This window comes from Rana temporaria, chromosome 2 (assembly GCF_905171775.1).
Source record: "Rana temporaria chromosome 2, aRanTem1.1, whole genome shotgun sequence".
Taxonomy (NCBI): Eukaryota; Metazoa; Chordata; class Amphibia; order Anura; family Ranidae; genus Rana; species Rana temporaria.
In genome coordinates this window covers 289337213-289358482 of record NC_053490.1, presented here as the reverse complement: position 1 = coordinate 289358482, position 21270 = coordinate 289337213, and positions in this window count along the sequence as shown.

Sequence of the window (21270 nt, the reverse complement as noted above, 5' to 3'; positions counted from 1 at the left end):
TTCAGCTCCGGGGAGAGATCGCGACGGAGCGGCTATAAACGAATAGCCGCGCCGTCGTCCCGGATCGCTCCCCGAGGGAATCCGACTGCCGCATGTAGCGGGGGGGGGGGGTCTACGTCTAGGCAGGCACGTACAGGTACGTTGATGTGCCTGTCCGTGCCATTCTGCCGACGTATATCTACATGCGGCGGTTGGGAAGTGGTTAAGGCCCGCCTAATGCCCATATACGTCGGCAGAATGGCACGGCTGGGCACAGGCACGTACAGGTATGTCGCCTTTAAGAGCCCAGCCGCCGACGCGCGCTCGCGACCCGGTCTGAAGCTCCGTGAACGCGGCCGCAGTACCCGCGGCCCCGATCGCCGCCGGTGTCCCGTGATCAGTCACAGGAGCTGAAGAATGGGGAGAGGCGAGTGTAAACACACCTTCCCTGTTCTTCTCTGTGGCAGTGTCACTGATTGTCTGTTCCCTGTTATAGGGAACGACGATCAGTGACGTCACACGTCCAGCCTCGCCCCCCTACAGTAAGAATCACTCCCTTAGGGCACACTTAACCCCTTAGCGCCCCTAGTGGTTAACCCCTTCACTGCCATTGTCATTTTCACAGTAATCAGTGCATTTTTATAGCACTTTTCGCTGTGAAAATGACAATGGTCCCAAAAATGTGTCAAAAGTGTCAGATGTGTCTGCCATAATGTCGCAGTCACGAAAAAAAAAAAACGCTGATCACTGCCATTACTAGTAAAAAAATAAATTATTAATAAAAATGCCGTAAAACTATCCCCTATTTCGTAGACACTATAACTTTTGCGCAAACCAATCAATAAACGCTTACTGCGATTTTTTTATCAAAAATAAGTAGAAGAATACGTATCGGCCTAAACTGAGGAAAAAAAAATGTTTTGTATATATTTGGGGGGATATTTATTATAGCAAAAAGTAAAAAATATTGATTTTTTTTCAAAATTGTCACTCTATTTTTGTTTATAGCGCAAAAAATAAAAACTGCAGAGGTGATCAAATAGAAAAGAAGAAAGAAAGCTCTATTTATGGGGGAAAAAAAATAACATTTTGTTTGGGAGCCACATTTAACGACCGCGCAATTTTCAGTTAAAGCATCGCAGTGCCGAATCGCAAAAAGGGGCCAGGTCCTTAACCTGCATATTGGTCCGGGTCTTAAGTGGTTAATAGCATACCCACAGCCGCTATTACATTTTATGGGGTCCACTAGCAAAGGTGGCAAAATAAAAAAAATATTATATACTTTCTGTCCCTATTATTGAATTTACATTTAAAATTTCAATTTAAAACCTAACTTGGCCCAAATAAACTCCAAAATACACACAGTTGTGCTCATAAGTTTACATACCCTGGCAGAATGTATTATTTCTTGGCCATTTTTCAGAGAATATGAATGATAATACAAAAACATTCCTTTCACTCATGGTTAGTGCTTGGCTGAAGCCATTTATTATCAATCAACTGTGCTTACTATTTTTAAATATTAATGGCAGCAGAAACTACTCAAATGACCCTGATCAAAAGTTTACATACCCCGGTGATTTTGGCCTGATAACATGCACACAAGTTGACACAAAGGGGTTTGAATGGCTATTAAAGGTAACCATCCTCACCTGTGATCTGTTTGCTTGTAAATAATGTGTCTGTATAAAAGGTTAATGAGTTTCTGGACTCCTGACAGACCCTTGCATCTGCTGCGCTTACATTTCTGGATTCTGAATCATAGGGAAAGCAAAAGAATTGTCAAAGTTTCTGCGGGAAAAGTTGGTTCAACTGTATAAAAAGACATCCAAGGAATTGAGAATTTCAATAAGCAGTGTTCAAATTCTAATCAAGAAGTGGAAAATGGGGGGTTCTGTTAAAACCAAACCACGGTCAGGTAGAATTTCAGCCAGGAACTGCCAGGAAAATTGTTTGTGATGCAAAGAAAAAAACACAAATAACTTCAGGACTCTCTGAAAACATGTGGTGTGGCTGTTTCAAGATTCACAATAAGGAGGCACTTGAAGAAAGATGTGCTGGATGGTCGAGTCGCCAGAAGAAAGCCATTACTATGAAAATGCCACAAATTATCCCGCTTACAATATGCCAAACAGCACAGACACAAGCCTCAAACCTTCTGGCACAAAGTAATTTGGAGTGATGAGACCAAAATAGATTTTTTTTGGCCACAACCATGAATGCTACATTTGGCGAGGAGTCAACAAGGCCTATGATAAAAAGGTACAGAGCTGGACCACTGATGTTTTGGGGATGTGTGAGCTACAAAGGCACAGGGAATTTTGTCAAAATTGTTGGGAAGATAAATGCATTATGTCATCAAAAAATACTGGAGGAACATTTGCATTCATCAGCCAGGAAGCTGCGCATGGGACGTACTTGGACATTCCAACATGACAATGATCCAAAACACAAGGCCAAGTGGACCTGTCATTGGCTACAGCAGAATAAAGTGAAGGTTCTGGAGTGGCCATCTCAGTCAACTGACCTCAATATCATCGAGCCACTCTGGGGAAATCTCAAACGTGCAGTTCATGCAAGACAGACCAAGAAGTTTCAGGAACTGGAGGCTTTTTGCCAAGAGGAATGGGCAGCTTTACCATCTCAGAAGATAAAGAGCCTCATCCACAAATACCACAAAAGACTTCAAGCTGTCATTGATGTTAAAGTGGGCAATACACTGTATTAAGAACTGGGGTCATCAGGGTCATTTGGGTAGTTTCTGTTGTCATTATGATTTTAAAAGGGTAAACACAGTTGAGTGATAATAAATGGCTTAAGCCAAACCATACCAGGAGTGAACGAAAAGTTTTTGTGTTATCATTCATATTCTCTGAAAAATGGTCAAGAAATAAATTCTGCCAGGGTATGTAAACTTATGAGCACAACTGTATAATGTAGACATACTATTATTGCAGTTGTTAGGGCAAAGATCAGTCTTCAATCGGACTGATTTCAGGAAGACGTATAACCTGACATGGATGTCATTCTGGCCATTGAATACCTTATTTACTGTAAGAAACCATTTTTGCATACATACAAGTGGTTTAAAGTGGTTCACACAAGCGGTGTGACAAAGTCGGAAGTGATGCAACGCGTCAGGCATGGTTACGCAGTGACCGCTGGTGAAGCCAGAACGGAAGGAGAAGAAGACACGGAGGCTTATCGATGGTATCTGTATTGACCAGAGGTGGTGAGACCTTCATAGTCTATTACTAAAGACAGAATACCTGATGTCACTGTGTATTATTTTAACCAATGCAAGTTTTGCATTTTTAACATATGAGTTTCTTTCTAGCATTTTAAATGCATTTTAAATATATTGGGTCACTGTACCATTGGAGGATATCTTTGTTTTCTATCACATGTTAATGGCCATCATTGATTCCTATTGCGATGAATGGTGACAACTTTTACCTATACAGTGTTTTGTGCCAACCATGAAAGTGGGAGGCATTGAATTGTAGTGCATTATCTGCTGGGGAGAGGGATCACCGGTGCATGTGAGGCGGTGTGTGGCTGATATTATTATTTCCAATGGGAGAAGATTTGAACACTGTTTTGCACCATTGGTGGACTTTTTTCACTTTGATTTGTATTTTACTTTATTATAGACATTTTATTTTGATAACCTTGAGTGTTATAGGTGAAAACCTTTAATGGAGTTCTAATCACAGTGCTATCATTTAGAGTGATACCAGTTTTTTTAAACCACTTGTATAATTTGAAGCCTTTAACCTCCTTAGCGGTATTCCCGAGTGTGGCTCGGGGTCAATTTTCAGTACCAAAAGGAGCCACTCGCAAGATCCATGTACACGTTACTTACCTTGTCTCCTGGATCCTGCAATGTCTTCCTGCTGTGTCTGCAAGCCGCCGTGTCTCCACTTGATTCACAGTGCCCAGGTGCCCAGCACCGTTACCTGCGAGCGTTGCGGCGCATGGGGACGGAGCTCGGCGCCAAATTCAAAATGTAAAAAACACAGTATACAGTACATACAGTACATTGTAATCTTACATTGTCCATAGCAACCAAAAAGTGTCCCTTTACGTCAAAAGTGGTTTTAGGCCAGCTGGAAAACAGCGATAATAAATTAGAATCACTTGCAGAATTGAGCGATAGTGATTTGTGGGGAAATTCATCATCAAACACCAAAAGTAATGACAGCAACAATTCTGCAACTGAGAAAATTTCAGTGTTTTTTATTTGATTACAGTAGTGAATCATTTTTATTATTATTATAATATTATGTGTTATAATTATTTATAGTTATTTATTATATTATAATTTATGATTTTGTGTTTCCAACTTTATCATGTCTACTAGACTCTTGTTTGGACAGATTTAGGTGATTTATTTCTAAGAATTACAGGCCTACAATATAAAACGCCAAATTTCCATGCAAAACATTGTACCGCTTTCAGCATAAAAAATCTGACATAATCATACCGCCAGGGGGGTTAAGGTGGCAGCAGTGAGTACATTATACACATACATGCACATTTATTGTTAATAAGCACAGTTTTGTTTTTTTACACAGTTGTGTTTTAGGTGCTCCATAGAACAGAGATTTTTTTGCACTAAGGTTTTGCATACAGTTAAAACTAAAATTGTAGATATATGAATTAATTCTTAACTGTTTTATTTCCTTCTTATATGTATGTACAAAGATCTTACTGCATACATTAAATGACTTATTCCTGCTACCACCATCATCTTGGACACTTGTGTGGAATACAAATGGTTATGTTGCCCCCCCACACCCCCCCTTCCTTACTCTGCAATCTCAAGCTTGCTGAACGCTCCCTGGAGACTGTGGAAGGAGGTGTTGAAGTTACCTGCATTCTCGCTTTCCTCTGTCTTGCAGGCGACAAAGCTGGAAATAGCACACTCTTTAAGCTGGAGGCATATACTGTCTAGAGGAATTATAGATACTGTACACATACAATACTGACAACTAATGAAGCAGGACAGAGCATCGCCATCTGTAAACACCCCAGTGCTTTCCGTGATTTTGACATGTACATATCAAACAAATTGTAACAACATTTTTTTACAGTTGTGCTACTGTTCATATACACAAGGTAGAACAGATCTAGTCATTTGATGGAGTGTTTTTTTTTGTTTGTTTTTTACAATATAGCCTATAAAGCATGTTAAAAGCATGTTTTTACATTGGGCGGAACTAAAACCAGAGCAGACAAAATCTGGAGGAGCTGTTCATGGTTACCAATCGGCTTCTATCTTAAAGTGTAACTAAACCCAGGACCCTGCATTTACTATATCTAGTCTCCCACAGTATACATAACATGGAAATTATTTTAGTAAATATATATGGCTAAATACCTTTTTTCATCAGCAGTTAGTGCAGTCTTGTGACTTCCATCTGTGTCCAGCCAAGCACTAGTTAAAGCTTGTAGGAGGAGTTTTCTGACTGTCCTGTGAGGCTGCAAGACCCCTGACTCTATGTCTAGACAGTGCTGATTGGCCCTGTGCTGATCACATGCACTCTCCCAAGAAAAAAAAACTTCTCTGAAAATACACACCAAACTGAACGTGTGCAGCCTGACTCCATTGACTCTGTATTATCAGGAAATTACTAGGAGACAGTGGAAGAAGGGGAGGATCAGAGAAGCAAGGATCAAAAAGCCTTTTTACACAATGCGGAGGATTAACCCCTTAGGTTTTTACAGTGAGTATAACAAGCATGATTTACTGCATATACACACTGATTTTACTGTTTAGTTGGTTTAAGCATGTTCAGTTAAGCTTTAAAAATAAAAGTTAGAAGGTAATTGGTTGTCATGCACAGCTGACCCAGATTTTAACTGTTCCATTCTTAGTAAGTCCCCCTCAAAGTATGTTTAAAGTTATACCATTTGCATATACTGTATTATTAATAAGCCCGATTTAAAGTGGAGTTCCACCCATTTTTTTTTATTTTTTTTTGCCTAAAATTTGAAAAAAAAAATTAATACTCACCAGAAAAGGGCTGTTGCTATGCGGAAGTAGCTGTTCTGCCTCCACCGCGGTCCTCTTCTTCTTCGTCCTCCGTCGCGGTGTCTTCTGGTGAATCAGGCATGCTGCCTTCTGAGAGAAGATACGACGCCGTATCTCCGAATACGCCATCGTATCTCTGAGTGTGTGGGGTCGTATCTATGCGCCTGATTCATAGAATCAGTTACGCATAGATTTCCCTAAGATCCGACCGGCGTAAGTATCTTAGGCTGCATATTTACGCTGGCCGCTAGGTGGCGCTTCCGTATATTTACGCAAGGAATATGTAAATGAGCTAGATACGCCGATTCAGAAACGTACATCCGGCCGGCGCATTTTTTTACGTCGTTTACGTTAGGCTTTTTTCGGCGTATAGTTACCCCTGCTATATGAGGCGTATCCTATGTTAAGTATGGCCGTCGTTCCCGTGTCGAGTTTTGAAAATTTTACGTTGTTTGTTTAAGTCGTTCGCGAATAGGACTGGACATAATCTACGTTCACGTCGCAAGCAATGACGATTTGTGGCGGAATTTTGAGCATGCGCACTGGAATTTTTTCACGAGCGGTGCATGCGCCGTTCGTAAAAAACGTCAAATACGCGGGGTCACAGTTAATATGCATAAAACACGCCCACATCATCCACATTTGAATTAGGCGGGCTTACACCGACACAGATACGTTACGCCGCCGTAACTAAGGGCGCAAGTTGTTTCTGAATACAGAACTTGTGCCCTAAATTACGGCGACGTAACGTATCTGAGATACGTTACGCCGGGCGGATAGATACACCATTGTATCTGAATCCAGCCCTTTCTTTATATGCTGTAGGAAGATGACTAGCTGGCCTTTTTGGTACCTGGTCAGGATCATTTCGTACTGCCATTATGTACTCAGGTCAATGCCTTTATAATGCAAACACAATATGAAAAGGACCTTACTCTTTAGCACCAGCTGCCAAGTAGGCAGGATTCATAGTATTTCTTATACATCAGAGGCAAGTGAACACAAGTTACTGCATATGGCATTATTGAACCATCACCAGCTTGTTAAATGTCATTTAGACTTACACATTGGAAATCGATGTTATTTAGCATTAACCGTCCAAACAAATTAAAAAGACTTCTCAATACCTAAGGGACAGATCCACAGTGGGGACACTTGAAAATTAAACTTATATAAAGTCAGTGAGTTACACAAAATCTATTGGGACCATAGTCAGGTTTAGCAAATACTTTGGGGTGGTATTTTAAGAGCTGAACATTTAGGGCCCATTCACAATATTGTTTTATGGTAACATAAAAATGAATGTGCGGCACAAATATATGGGTTGGTGCAGTGTGAAAGGCACCCCAACTTATGCTTGCCAATGAATATGCATATATATTCATCAAAATACTAGTGTTTAAAATTAAACTAGAGTAAGTACATATATGTTTTGACATCAGCCTTAGTTCCAATGAGGGGGGTTCCTCCATCCACCTCATTTGTGTGGATGCAGGAGTCTGTTATCTTATTTATTTTTTTTCATTCAGCTCACTGGCTGAAAAAAAAACCTACTCTTTTATCACCAGCTTTAGAGGTAACTCTTTTTTTAAGTCCCAACACATTTTAGTGTAGCACTACCCCCGAAGGAGCTGCTGGTTTGATTTGGGTCTACGCTCTGGCTATCAACCCCTGAAATTGTCTCGAACCCTCCCTTGGCACAACTGGTATCAATAAGGGTTGTGGACCCCAATGGTTGTTGGGGAGCACAATATTTATCACACCACAATAAATATGTAAACAAATCGTTACCTTGTGTTGAACTGGTCCCCCAGTAAGACAGATGGACTGCACACAGATTTAACTTAACCCCCCTGGCAGTATTCCCAAGCGTGACTCGGGGGGGATTTTTTGTACTAAAATCGATATCCCCGAGTCACGCTCGGGGTAGCTATGCAGAGCCTGCAGCGTGCGCTGACTTACCTTGTTCCTGGATCCAGCAAAGCCACCGCGCTGTGTGAGCGAGCGGGACCTCCCCGTGTGCCGTCGTTCTCCGTTCCCTGCGACGCTACGACGCACAGGGGCGGAGATCGGCGCCAAATTCAAAAAAGTAAACAAACACTATACATTATAATCACTTGCAGAATTGTGCGATAGCGATTTGTGGGGAAATTCGTCATAAAAATAATGACAGCAACAATTCTGCAACTGAGCAAATTTCAGTGATTTTGAGTTGATTACATTATTGAATAATTTTTATTAGAATTATATTATTATTTGTTATAATTATTTATAATTATTTATTATATTATAATTTATAATTTTGTTTTTAAAAAAATGTCATACCCGGGATGCCTATTAGACTCTTGTTTGGTCAGATTTAAGTGAGTTATTCCTAAGAATTACAGCCCTACAGTATAAAATTCCAAATTTCCTTGCAAATAATGGTACCGCTTTCAGCAACTTTTTTCTGAAATAATCATACCGCTAGGGAGGTTAACCAATGGAACTTTACTGGGTAAGCATAAAAGCAAAGGAACAAAGGTAGGATAACAGTGGACTGCTTACAGGGCCCTGTAAGAGTCAGAAATATTATTAACAAATAAATATAGGTTAAGTTATAGCTATGAGGATCTATGTAAGTACTCAGCAAAGAGATTCCTTCAGTAAGATGCTCACACTGAAGCACCCCTCAGCCAGGCCTCACACAGTTCTCTCTGAAAACAATACTGTACAGCTTAATATACTCAATAGCTTAATTAAAAGAGTGAATAAATTGATATCAACAGTCTATTTTACCTATACGGCAACCTGTAAGTACTATACTTCAATAAGGTAGTTTGGTTGATCAGACCAAACATTTATATAATCGTTCTTAACTGTTCACAAGTGTTTTAGATGCATGTGTTGGTGCACTATGGTTAATTTGTAATCCAAAACGGGAACAAATAACTGATGAGATGAACCAGGTAGTCAAAGTGTACCGGCAAGTCAAACGATCCACCCTCCTGCAATACAGTCAGTATGTAGGGCAGGTGCCCATTTCACCCAACCAAATTAGGCCTTGTCCTTTCGGATTGCTCCGTCTGCAAACTCTGACCAACAGCAACAGTCTTTTCGGCACCGACAGTCTCCGGTCCTCAACAGGTCACCGTCGTGCTGGGACATTGTCTGATCACTCCGTCAGGGATCCTCTCTCCAATAATGGCGATCCGCACAGGCGTGAGTAGGCCTCAAGGCTCTGGCCTGGATTTCCTGAGGGACACCACACACAGGCGTCCTCCAGGGTTGAAGAGGCGGTCCAGAGAGAGCACGCCAAACACGTCCTCCTCCTTAAATTACCTCCCCCAGGAGGCTGTGTGGAGTGCAAGGCAGTCTGGGATTGCACAGTTGCTCTCTGGGTAGTGTAGTCTATAAATTAACCAGGGCAATGGAGTATTTTTCTCCCTGCACTTCAATTCCCAGTGTTCTTTGCTGTACCATCGTAAACAAACCAGAGGTGGCTATAACAATGATTGGCCATCGGAGGGAGCTGAGTTCCTTCTATATATCAAATGATAGTCTTTAGATCACATATAAAGTGATGCCTTGCTACATTAGAATTATTGCATTCACCTGCATTAGGGGAAAAAAGTCTAACTATTTGTTCAGGCTTCTCTCCCTTCCTAAACACTTACTGTACCTGCCTCTAATGATCTAGAACTGTCCCATCTGTAGCAGCACTACTCTTTTTTCCTCTTCTCACGGGAGACACTGAGGGCAGTGGAACCATAGGCTCCTTATGCTGTCAGTCAACTCCTGTGATGGGAGAGCGGGGCCTGTTACTGAGCTGTGCTGTGTGTGTCTATGGACACACAACCCAGATAAGGAGCTAACCTGCATGGGCAGAGGAGGTATGAGACCGCTCTGTGTATTGCACAAAGCAGGTAAGTACAACGTATTTTTTATTTTGAGTAAAAACAATGTTTAATATCACTTTAAATACGCCTAATTATTCACCAAACGCAAAAAGAGCTTACAATAGAGACATAGGGGTTTCAAGCTTTGTGTTTACTTGACTTTCATTGCTAGTTCAAAGTGGGTATGGCACATGAAAAGCCAGAACTTGGTGTTCTAGAAATGACTGACAATGTAGGAGTTGCTTTTACTTATTTTTTGACTAATTCTTGCTGACATTACAAAGTAAGTCACTGTGTAAAACACAAGTTTTGGTGCCTATTTTTTTATTTCTGACACTTTATTTTAAATCTGCATACAAACTTCAATAGGCTCTGCCTAGCAGAGGAGCATGCATCATAAGACTGGTCGAACAGATTTTCAAATCTTTTATGTCATGTTAATTAATTCATATACAGCAGGGACGTGCGGTAGGGTCAGTGGCTGGTGAGGCACTGGCTAGTATCAGAGCCAGATACACACATGTTACATATGCCACGGTCGTTAGAGCGAGAGCAATAATTCTAGCACTAGACCTCCTCTGTAACTCTAAAACATGTAGGGGCAGATCCACAAAGCACTTACGCCGGCGTATCTCGAGATGCGCGGCGTAAGTGTAAATATGCGCCGTCGTATCTATGCGCCGTATCCCCCAAAACGAGATACGCCTGAAAAATAGGTTTTTCCGACCGACGTAATTTTTCTACACCGGCGCATCGTGGGCGCAAAAATACGCTGGACGCACCATTGTTTTGCTATGCAAATATGCAAATGCAGGTCAGCTTCAGCAGCACCGTTAGGGACGAGCTGAGCATCCACACTTGCAGGACAACAATCTGTATGCCAACATGCCAGGGGCATCCATGGTCATAGCTATACTACTGGCTTTAGATGCGCGTAGAAGGAGGAGGGCACGGAGGAGGAGGGCACGGGAGAAGATATACCGACCGCGCATAAACGTCTTTGGCATGGGGGATTCGGAGGTGTATCGCATCTTCAGATTCAGCCCTACTGCCATCCTGGAATTAACCACAACCCTGAAAGATGACATCACCAGCCAGACACGCCGCTCACATGCAGTGGAGTCACTAGTCAAGGTCCTGGCAACACTCCAGAGTTGTGGCTGGGATGGCACAATCCTCCATTAGCAGATGTGTGCACCAGGTTGTCCCCGCAATCCTCAGACGCATGGCCAACTAAATCATCAGACCCACCCAGGAGCATCTGCGGGTGAAGGCAATGCGTGATTTCTACAAAATTGCAGGATTCCCACGCACTGTGGGGGCTATTGATTGCACACATGTGGCACTACGGCCCCCCCCCCCATGACACAGAGCACATATACCGCAATCGGAAGCACTGCCATTCCATCAACGTACAGGTGATAGCCAATGCCCAATGCCTCATATGGCACGTCAGTGCCAAACACCCAGGGTCCAGCCACGACAGCTACATATACCGTCAAAGCCCCATCCCAACAGAATTCGAACAGAACGTGTATGGGAACAGCTGACTGGTTGGTGAGTGACATGGGTGTCAGGCATGACTGTCCGCCCCCATGATGCAGACATCACGAAGGGCACATGCACGACTAACATTCTCCTGTCTTTTCCCTTCCAGGTGACTCTGCATATGCACTTGGACCCCATCTCATGACTCCATACCGGAATCCCCAAACCCCAGGAGAGCAAAGATACAATGAGGCACACGCACGTACCCGTGGAGTGGTGGAACGCACCTTTGGCCTCCTGAAGTCCCGTTTCCGATGCCTGGATAAGTCTGGGGGTACCCTGTTGTATTCCCCAAACTTCGTGTGCCAGATCATCGGTGCATGTTGCATGCTGCATAACTACGCCATGAGAAAGGGCCTGGAGATTGACATATGTGATGACCTGACCCCTGAACCAGACAATCCCCCCATAACTGAGGCAACCCCGTCTGCTGAGGGAACAGCAGTCAGGAGTTGCCTCACAGTAGGCATCTTTGCACGTTAAACGCACACATTAATCATGGCACAAACACAATGCACGCATGCACACCACTGTGGTCCCTAGCACACACACCCCACATCCTCATTTAATTGGATTAGCCCAAGTCCACCATTCAGTGAGCAGCAACGCCACGCCAAGGCTCCAATTATGTTGCTGGACATTCGTACACCATTCACACGGACCTGGGGATCACTTCTCCCTGGTCCTGGGGATCACTTCTCCACCACAACCAAGGGTGACACCCCTTTTCCGGCAGGAATGTCACCCCCACATTCAAACATCATTCACACTGTAGCCAGCACTACTAACCGTGTGCTGGGTCTACAAAATAATATAAAAACTCATAACCTGAGTAAACTAAAAAAGAAACATAAAACACTCATAACCTGAGTAAAAATAAAACAACAAAAAAAACTACCGGCACTACCGTGCCCCACGCCTGCGGCGGCCAGGGGAGACTCATGGGGGGGGGGAAATCAGGAGAAGGAGGAGCATCCCCTGGTCTATGCCCACCTGGCGCCCACCTGGCGGCCTGCCCTCCAACGCCAGGGTGATGCGGGTGAGGACCACATTGGTGTCCTCCTGCAGCCTCACCCCCGCCTGGATGGCTGCCGTGTTGGCTCTGACAGCCTCTGTCAGGTCGCGCACCTCCTGACCTACGCCTGCTGTGGTGGTCTGCATATCATACATGCAGGTGATCAGAGCTAAGGAGCTAAGGAGTTGCATGACACATCCTGCACAGACTCCTTTATGGAGGCCATGCTGTCTGCCATGTGCTCTATGCTCCTCACAACCTGACCCAGATGGCAGGTCTGGCGGGCCTGGTCCCTTCGTAGGTTTTCAGGCAGAACGTCTGCCACCCCCCATGTCTTCTTGGTCGCCTTCCTGGGTCCTGATGTGGCTTGGGGGCTAGGAGAAGGGGAGCCCCTTGGGGGGGAAGCCCTGTTGGGGGAGGAGTGGGAGGGGCTACCCCTGATGGAGGCCTGACTGGTGCCAGCCATAGGGGAAGACTCCTCCAAAGGGAGAAGGACCTCATTGCCACTCATCACCACCTCCTCCTCAACCTCCTCATGAGGAGAGCTGTGGCCACTCCCTTCCACAGATGACTCGTGGCTCAGGTGGTCTGCCTCAGACTAATGTCCGGGGGAGGCTGTGGACTGGCCAGATGGCCCAGCACCCTCCTGCACATCTGTGGATGACACAAAACATTCATAGGTTGGAGGATCCACACACTTGTCACATGTTCCCTTCCACCCCCACACATGCTACACATCAGATAGAAAAAAAAACACACTTACCTGTCCTCAAGACCTCCTCAATGCAGTCAAAGCCTGGAACTCCCTCCACTTGATGCCTGTGGAGGCACTGGGCAACCACCCGCTCCTCAGCAGTAAGCGTTAGGGAAGTTGCTGGTCCCCCTCCAGTGCCCCTGGCATGAGTAGTCATCTTAGCCAGCTTACCTCGAACCACGCGCCTCAGGTCATTAATCTTCTTTAATATGTCATTGGGGGTCCTGGTCTCACTCCCCAATGCATTCACATCATCTGCAATCTGTTGCAGGATCTCCCTCCTCCTGGCCTGGGTGGTGTTGACACTCTCTGGCCCATGGAGATAACGATCATTCTGGGCCATGGCCCTGACAATGATGGCCTTCTCCTGTAGGGAGTAATTCAGCTTCCTCTTCTTCCGAGCTGCTGACATGGCTCCAAAACACACACCGACTGTGACGGTATCGGTATGATATCCCCGTCAACGTTCCCTTCTTCCCATAACGACAATCACCCCAATATTCCACGAGGAGGGATATCCCTGGAATCGCCCAGAAAGCCACACATGAGACAAGCTTACTGCTGGAACAAGACAGAGTTTTAATGGTAAGAAACCAGAGCTTATATGTGGTTACAACTGTTACAATGACAAATCTCCGCCCCCCCTCACACAGTGGGGGGTCTTCAATACAGCTCCTTTGAAATAAAGATATTTCTTTGAACTACTCAGTAGCTAGCCGGGTCGGCACCGCATATAGAGAGATAATTATCACAATGAAGCAATCAGCATAATTAACACAAACCACTTATCTAATCACAGTAACCAGTAAACACAGGGCTAAAACAATTAACATTTGAAACAGGGCTAGCTGCAGAAAAGTAACTACAATTAACAGCCTTAAACAAGCAGGGAGGATTAACCTGAAGCATATAGGTAAAAAGTCCATCACAATGGCCCCCCTTCTTCTCCCTGCTCCGGCAAACCCGGTTGGACCTTCCCTGGTCCAGTAGGGTTGACGGGTTCAGAGCTTTTAGTCCGAGGTTAGCTCCGTTTGGCATGACTGACCTCCCTTGACAACTGCTCCCGACTCAGGTATGCCACCGGGTCGTCAGATCACACGCCGGTCAGTCCCCAAGTCTTTGTGCGATCTGCAGAGTCACCAGAAGTCAGTGTGAAGATGGCGAATGGGTCTGTGCGCCGCCATCTAGGTGTCCCGCTATGGGAGGGGCAGGTTATGGCTCTGAAGTGACAATCACAGGAGATTCATAAAAAGAAAAAGTTATATTTGTTGAAGTGCTGTAGCACTGGTGCTCAGAGTCCGGGGGGGGGGGGGGGAGAGGGGACTCAGAGCCCCATAAGGTCAGCCACCCCCTGCTCCCTCCGCAGCCGCCGGTTCTCCTCTTTGAGCTTCTCCAGCTCCATCTCCAGTTCATGGAGCCTGGGGGGGTCAGCCCGCTGTGACCTCAGGTGGTTGTTCTCCTCCTCCATGCGGCTTATGCACTCCTCCAGCTCCATGTACTCACGGATCAGATCCTGCTTGCTCATGTCCTGCAGGCTCTCCACGTGGTCCTTCATCATCAGGAACTGGGTGGGGGTGTAAGGGGCCACCGGTGGGCCCTTGGCGAACATCTCGGCCCGCATCTGGGATGCCCGCTGTGACTCCCTCTCCTCCAGTCGCTTCTTCTCCTCCCAGGTCCGCTGGTTATATGACTTCCAGGACCTCTTCTTCTTGGAGGGTAGCTGGCGGTGCCTCTTTCTGCCCAGCTCCCTCCAAGGCCCCTCCGGCTCATGGCTGTCGCCCATGACCAGCTGACAATGGTGTTCCCTGTTGTCCGTAATAACAGATTGTACCATGAGGGCTTCGTAAGGGGTGCCCAATGGTTCTTCCTGACCCAGCTCCTGGGGATTCCAAGCCGAGTCTACACAATGGGCTGCTGCTGGTGGGCGGTACCCAGGTTGAGACCAATTTGACCTGGTGTTGTCATTCATGGGGCAATTCTGCTTGAAGTGACCCAACTGTTTGCACCGGAAGCAGCGTTGTTCGTTGTCCTCCTGGCGTGGGTAGCGAGGGCTATATGTCATCGGTCTGTTAGGCGGTTGGTATCTAGCGGCTGGTGGGTGTGAGGGCGCCGTTGGTTGTGGGGGTTGTACCCGTGGTGTGACCTGGTTTGTCTTGCGAGTATCCGCATATTCATCCGCCAACTTCGCGGCCTCTGGTAGAGTCATGGGCCTGCGATCTCTCACCCAATCCTTGACGTCCGTCTGGATGTGATTGTAAAATTGCTCCAGGAGCATTAGTTGCAAAATGTCCTCTGCGGTGGTGGCCTGGCTGCTGTTAACCCAGTTAGAGGCCGACAGGGACAGCTGGCATGCCCATTCCGCGTAAGAGTCTTTCGTGGTTTTGCGTGAGTCCCTGAACTTCTGTCGGTGGGACTCTGGGGTTACTGCATAACGAGCCAGGAGCACTTCTTTAACCCGGGCGTAGCTATGGATATCCTGATCTGGCACGGTCCGGAAAGCATCAGAAGCTTTGCCTGACAGTTTGCCTGACAATATTGCAACCCACTCTCTTCTAGCTATTCGGTGCAGGTTACATTGTCGCTCAAAATCCGCCAGGAAGTTATCAATCTCACAGTCCTTTTCATCAAAAGCTTTAAAAGCGCTAAACGGAATCTTCCTTGCGTCTGCTGTGCTGTACTCACTGTTCGTAGAAGGTGTGGCTGCTTGTTGGACTGCTGCCAGTTTTAACTGTAGCTCTGCGTCCCTTATTTGTTTATCCTTCTGTAGTTCTGCGTCTCTTATTTGTTTATCCTCCTGTAGCTCTGCGTCTCTTATTTCTTTAGCCTTCTGTAGCTCTGCGTCCCTTATTTGTTTATCCTTCTGTAGCTCTGCGTCCCTTATTTGTTTAGCCTTCTGTAGCTCTGCGTCTCTTATTTGTTTATCCTTCTGTAGCTCTGCGTCTCTTATTTCTTTAGCCTTCTGTAGCTCTGCGTTTACTAACATGTCCATCACTTTCAGTACCACATCTGGCGTTGGGTTCGGGCCGAACCACGCTAGCTTCTCTCTCATTAGCTTGTTGGCTGGCGATTCCTCCTCCTGAATCACTGGTGTCTCCATCTCTTGTACTGCTGGCGTTGCTGCAATCCCGTCCTCCTGGTCTAGCTCCATTGATTCTGCTATGATGACCCGCTTGGTTTTGTTGCTAGCAATCCTTCCACGAACTTCCAGTAGTTCTTCCAGTGTCTGCTTGGAATCCGGGTGTGAAGGGGAATAGAAGGGAAAAATCCCACTGCTACCAACCAATTGTGACGGTATCGGTATGATATCCCCGTCAACGTTCCCTTCTTCCCATAACGACAATCACCCCAATATTCCACGAGGAGGGATATCCCTGGAATCGCCCAGAAAGCCACACATGAGACAAGCTTACTGCTGGAACAAGACAGAGTTTTAATGGTAAGAAACCAGAGCTTATATGTGGTTACAACTGTTACAATGACAAATCTCCGCCCCCCCTCACACAGTGGGGGGTCTTCAATACAGCTCCTTTGAAATAAAGATATTTCTTTGAACTACTCAGTAGCTAGCCGGGTCGGCACCGCATATAGAGAGATAATTATCACAATGAAGCAATCAGCATAATTAACACAAACCACTTATCTAATCACAGTAACCAGTAAACACAGGGCTAAAACAATTAACATTTGAAACAGGGCTAGCTGCAGAAAAGTAACTACAATTAACAGCCTTAAACAAGCAGGGAGGATTAACCTGAAGCATATAGGTAAAAAGTCCATCACACCGACAAACACCGACAAACAACAGAACAAAAGCACCTTGCTTCAGGGGGGGGGGAAACAAGAGGATGTACTTTTGCACTGGACGGGCGCATGTCTGGGCACATTTATGCCCTGGGCGTATCTCACTAATTACGCCAGGCCTAGTTCCTATCTCACTAATTACGCCGGGCCGAGTTCTGAGCATGCGCAGAGAGGCGCTGAAAATAGTCAGCGTCACTGCGCATGCGCCGTCCGGTCGGCCCTTCATTTGCATGGGGTCACGGCTCATTTCAATGGAACACGCCCACTTCCTTCCTATTTACAATTACGCATCATCGGGCGCAAATACTCTGAGGATATGGCACTTGCCTCTCTAAGTTGAGTCGGCATAACGTAAATGAGATGCGCTACACCGGTCTATATATGCGCCGATGTACGTGGATCTACCCCGTAATCTGTAAAAAATTATGGAGATTTTTAAGTACTGAAGTTTGGCGCCATTCCACTAGTGTGCGTAATTTTAAAGCGTGACATGTTAGGTATCTATTTACTCAGCATATTATCATCTTTCACATTATACAAAGAAATCGGGTTATCTTTAGTTTTTTTTTTTATATTCATGAATGTTTTTTTACAAAAAAATGCCAGGTCTTAGGAGCCCCAAATTTTTACCAGTGGTGGGGTAGGACTTAGGTCTATGTGACCTCAGGTTGTGAAGCTACGATTCTCGAAACTCGATTTTTTTTTATGTTAATGACAGGTAAGGCTCTGCCTCACCTGTCTCCTGACTGCATGTCCCTGATATACAGTATTAGCATCACATATGTTTGCCTGGAGTTCATATTTAAAGTGGATGTAAACCCTCCATACACCCAGTGAAGTGAACAGCCTCAGATGACACACGGGAATGAACCAATCCCTACATAGGTTTTACATGCATATCTGCTGTCTTCACATTTATATACTGTTTAAAAAGTTCAGATTGTGTTAGGAGATTTTCTCTTCCTGTTTAACACAGAGTGTGATGTCTGGGCATACAGCTAAGATAGCTAACATTGCTTATTGGAGGAAAGGCACACACCCCGTCTCATCATAGGCAGAGACTCTTGTACCTCATACACACGATCTGGCCTTTGCCCGGCCAAACTCACATCGGAATTCCGACGTAATTCCATCGGAGTAAAAGAGAACATATTCTCTATCTAAACTCTGATGGAATTCCTCTGAAAAAAGTCAGATGGGGCATACACACGGTCAGAATTTCCAATGGAAAAAGTCTGCCTCACCTTTTCCATGGGAAATTCCGATTGTGTGTACGGGGCTTTAGAGGTGTCTTGTAACAGGACCAGCTCCCTGCTAATCTATTTATAGCAACCTCCCCTGACAGAAGATTCAGGCTGCTTTTATCTGATGTATCCAAGAATTTGTCAGGAGTTATCAGGCTGATAACAGAGGAATGGTTCAGGAGAGAGCTACAGGACATAGCTCTTTGAAGAGAGAGAGAAAAAAAAACACTGCAGATATATGTGCCCAGCTCAAATTTCATAAATCTGGGTTTACATCCACTTTAACCAATTCCACCAGACAATATTGTTTCTAGGTTTACTTGTGTTATTATTTACAGTGTGTCAAGTTTTAAGTTGTTCTTGTTTAACTATGACAATAAGACTTTCAATGTCTATTGTAAAAAGAACAAAATGTAAAGCTAATTAAATTTTTTTGCCAGCTTTCTTCTTCCAGGCATTCAGCTCACTGTTTATTATCCATTCATTGCACTCCAACATAAAGCACCCAATAACCCTCTATAATACAGTACTCAGCTTTATTGTTGAGCTAGTAAATAAATGTCCTGACAGAGACAATAATGTTTTTATGAGTTTCTTAATTATGGACTCAAATATGCCTTTTGTAGTGGACTAATAGCCAACGCGTGTCTGACGATGAACTTCTGTAGCCCAGGACAAAAGAAAAAAAATCATAAGTGAACAAAGCAAGATTGCTTGGACAGCAAAGTCTCTGTATTTGTTCAATGGCAGAAGAATCTAACCATTGAAGATAGGAGCTCGTGCCAGCTCAACTTCATTTTGCCCTTATGAACTTGTCTGTAGAAGACCATAATATTTCTCTCTCATGTTCTTGCCCACCTACTCAGTCACTGCCCCTTGCATACAAACCATTTGTTCTCTGGAATCTTTTAGATCGCCTGGGTTTCAGGGTCTACGGCATATCCCTATTCTGACTACACATCTCAGCCTACACTGGCCAAAGGTCCCCCAGGCAAAGGCTGCTGACATTTGCAAGGTCAGGGTTTCTGAAAAACTTACAGTAGCATTCTCTGCTCTTGCTGATGATTACGTATAGTTTGTAGATATGTGGTAATATTCCTGTATAATTTTAATTCAATAAGTTATTGAGCTATAGTCATGCATATCTAAAACAATTATCTTGAAACTTTACTATATTCTATAATTAAGTAACAGGAAAAAACTTCCATATCGATCATAAAAAAGAATATGGTTCTTCATGACTATTCTTTTAGTTATTTAGGGCCATATACTACAGGCGGTCCCCGGGTTACAACCAAGATAGGGACTCTAGGCTTGTTCTTAAAGTGGAGGTTCACCCAAAAACCTTTTTTTTTAACATTAGATTGAGGCTCGTTTTGTCAAGGGGAATCGGGTGTTTTTTTTACAATCGAAGCAGTACTTACCGTTTTAGAGAGCGATCTTCTCTGCCGCTTCCGGGTATGGGCTGCGGGACTGGGCGTTTCTACTTGATTGACAGGCTTCCGACGGTCGCATACATCGCGTCACGATTTTCCAAAAGTAACCGAATGTCGGTGCGCAGGCGCCGTATAGAGCAGCACCGACGTTCGGCTTCTTTCGGCTACTCGTGACGCGATGTATGCGACCGTCGGAAACCTGTCAATCAAATAGGAACGCCCAGTCCCGAAGACCATACCCGGAAGCGGCGGAGAAGATCGCTCTCTAAAACGGTAAGTACTGCTTCGATTTTAAAAAAACTACCCGATTCCCTTTGACAAAATGAGCATCAATCTAATTTTTTCGGGTGAACTCCCGCTTTAAGTTGATTCTGTTTGTAAGTTGGAACAGGTACATTTTTTAAGTGTAGCTCCAGCCAAAAAATCTATTTTTAAGCTTTTTGGATTGCATAGGGAAGGGTTATCAACCCTGTAAAATTAGTTTTGCTGTCTGTGCCCCTGTTCAGAAGATTTCACCTCACTTTCTGTCCCAATGACATCTGGATTTAGAAAAGGTTGTGTTGTTAGGAAAACAAGGATTGGTGATAAATTATCAGTGGAGGCACCATTTTCCCATATTAACTCTTAGGCCGCGTACACACGGGCAAACATGTACGATGAAACCGGTCCGCCGGACCGTTTTCACCGTACATGTCTGCCCGGGGATTTCTGTACGATGGCTGTACTAACCATCGTACAGAATTCCGCGCGTAAACAATACGCGGGGCGTGTCCGCGGCGTCGCCGCGATGATGACGCGGCGACGTGGGCGGCCCTGCCAGTTAAATGCTTCCACGCATGCGTCAAAGTCATTCGACGCATGCGAGGGATGGCGGGCGCTCGGACATGTACGGTAGGTCTGTACAGACGACCGAACATGTCCGAGCGGGCAGGATTCCAGCGGACTGTTTTAAAACAAGTCCAGAAATATTTGCCCGCTGGGAAAAGGCCCGGCGGGCAAATGTTTGCTGGAATCCTGCACGCTCGGGCCTACACACGACCGAACATGTCTGCTGAAACTGGTCCGCGGACCAGTTTCAGCAGACATGTTCGGTCGTCTGTACGGCCCATTACAGGAGAGAATTTCCCTTCCTAGAGGTAGATTTCCTCTCACTTCCTGTTGTCTCCCTCCGTTTGTAAGTAGGAGTCATTTGTAAGTCAGATGTTTGTAAGTAGGGGACCGCTGGTATTTGTTATAGGGTCATTTCAAAAGTGTAATTGGTGGGGCGTGGATAAAAAGATAGCTTTAAGAAGTCATGGATGTATTATTGTTAAGTAACCGTATTACAAAACCACAAAAACAGTAAACTGCGCTAAAGTGTAAAAAAATCGTTTAGGGAAAGCAGCAATCATACTATGAGATATCAACATAGTCATAGAAATAGTAACAAAAACATGTTGCGCTGACCCCAACGCCAGATTATTGTGAGAAAATGTCCAAATAAATGAATTCCACAATGTGAAAAAACATTTTACCACTGAAATTTCTCAATAAATGTGACATTATTTCCTAATAAGATAGCTCTTCCAAACTATATCT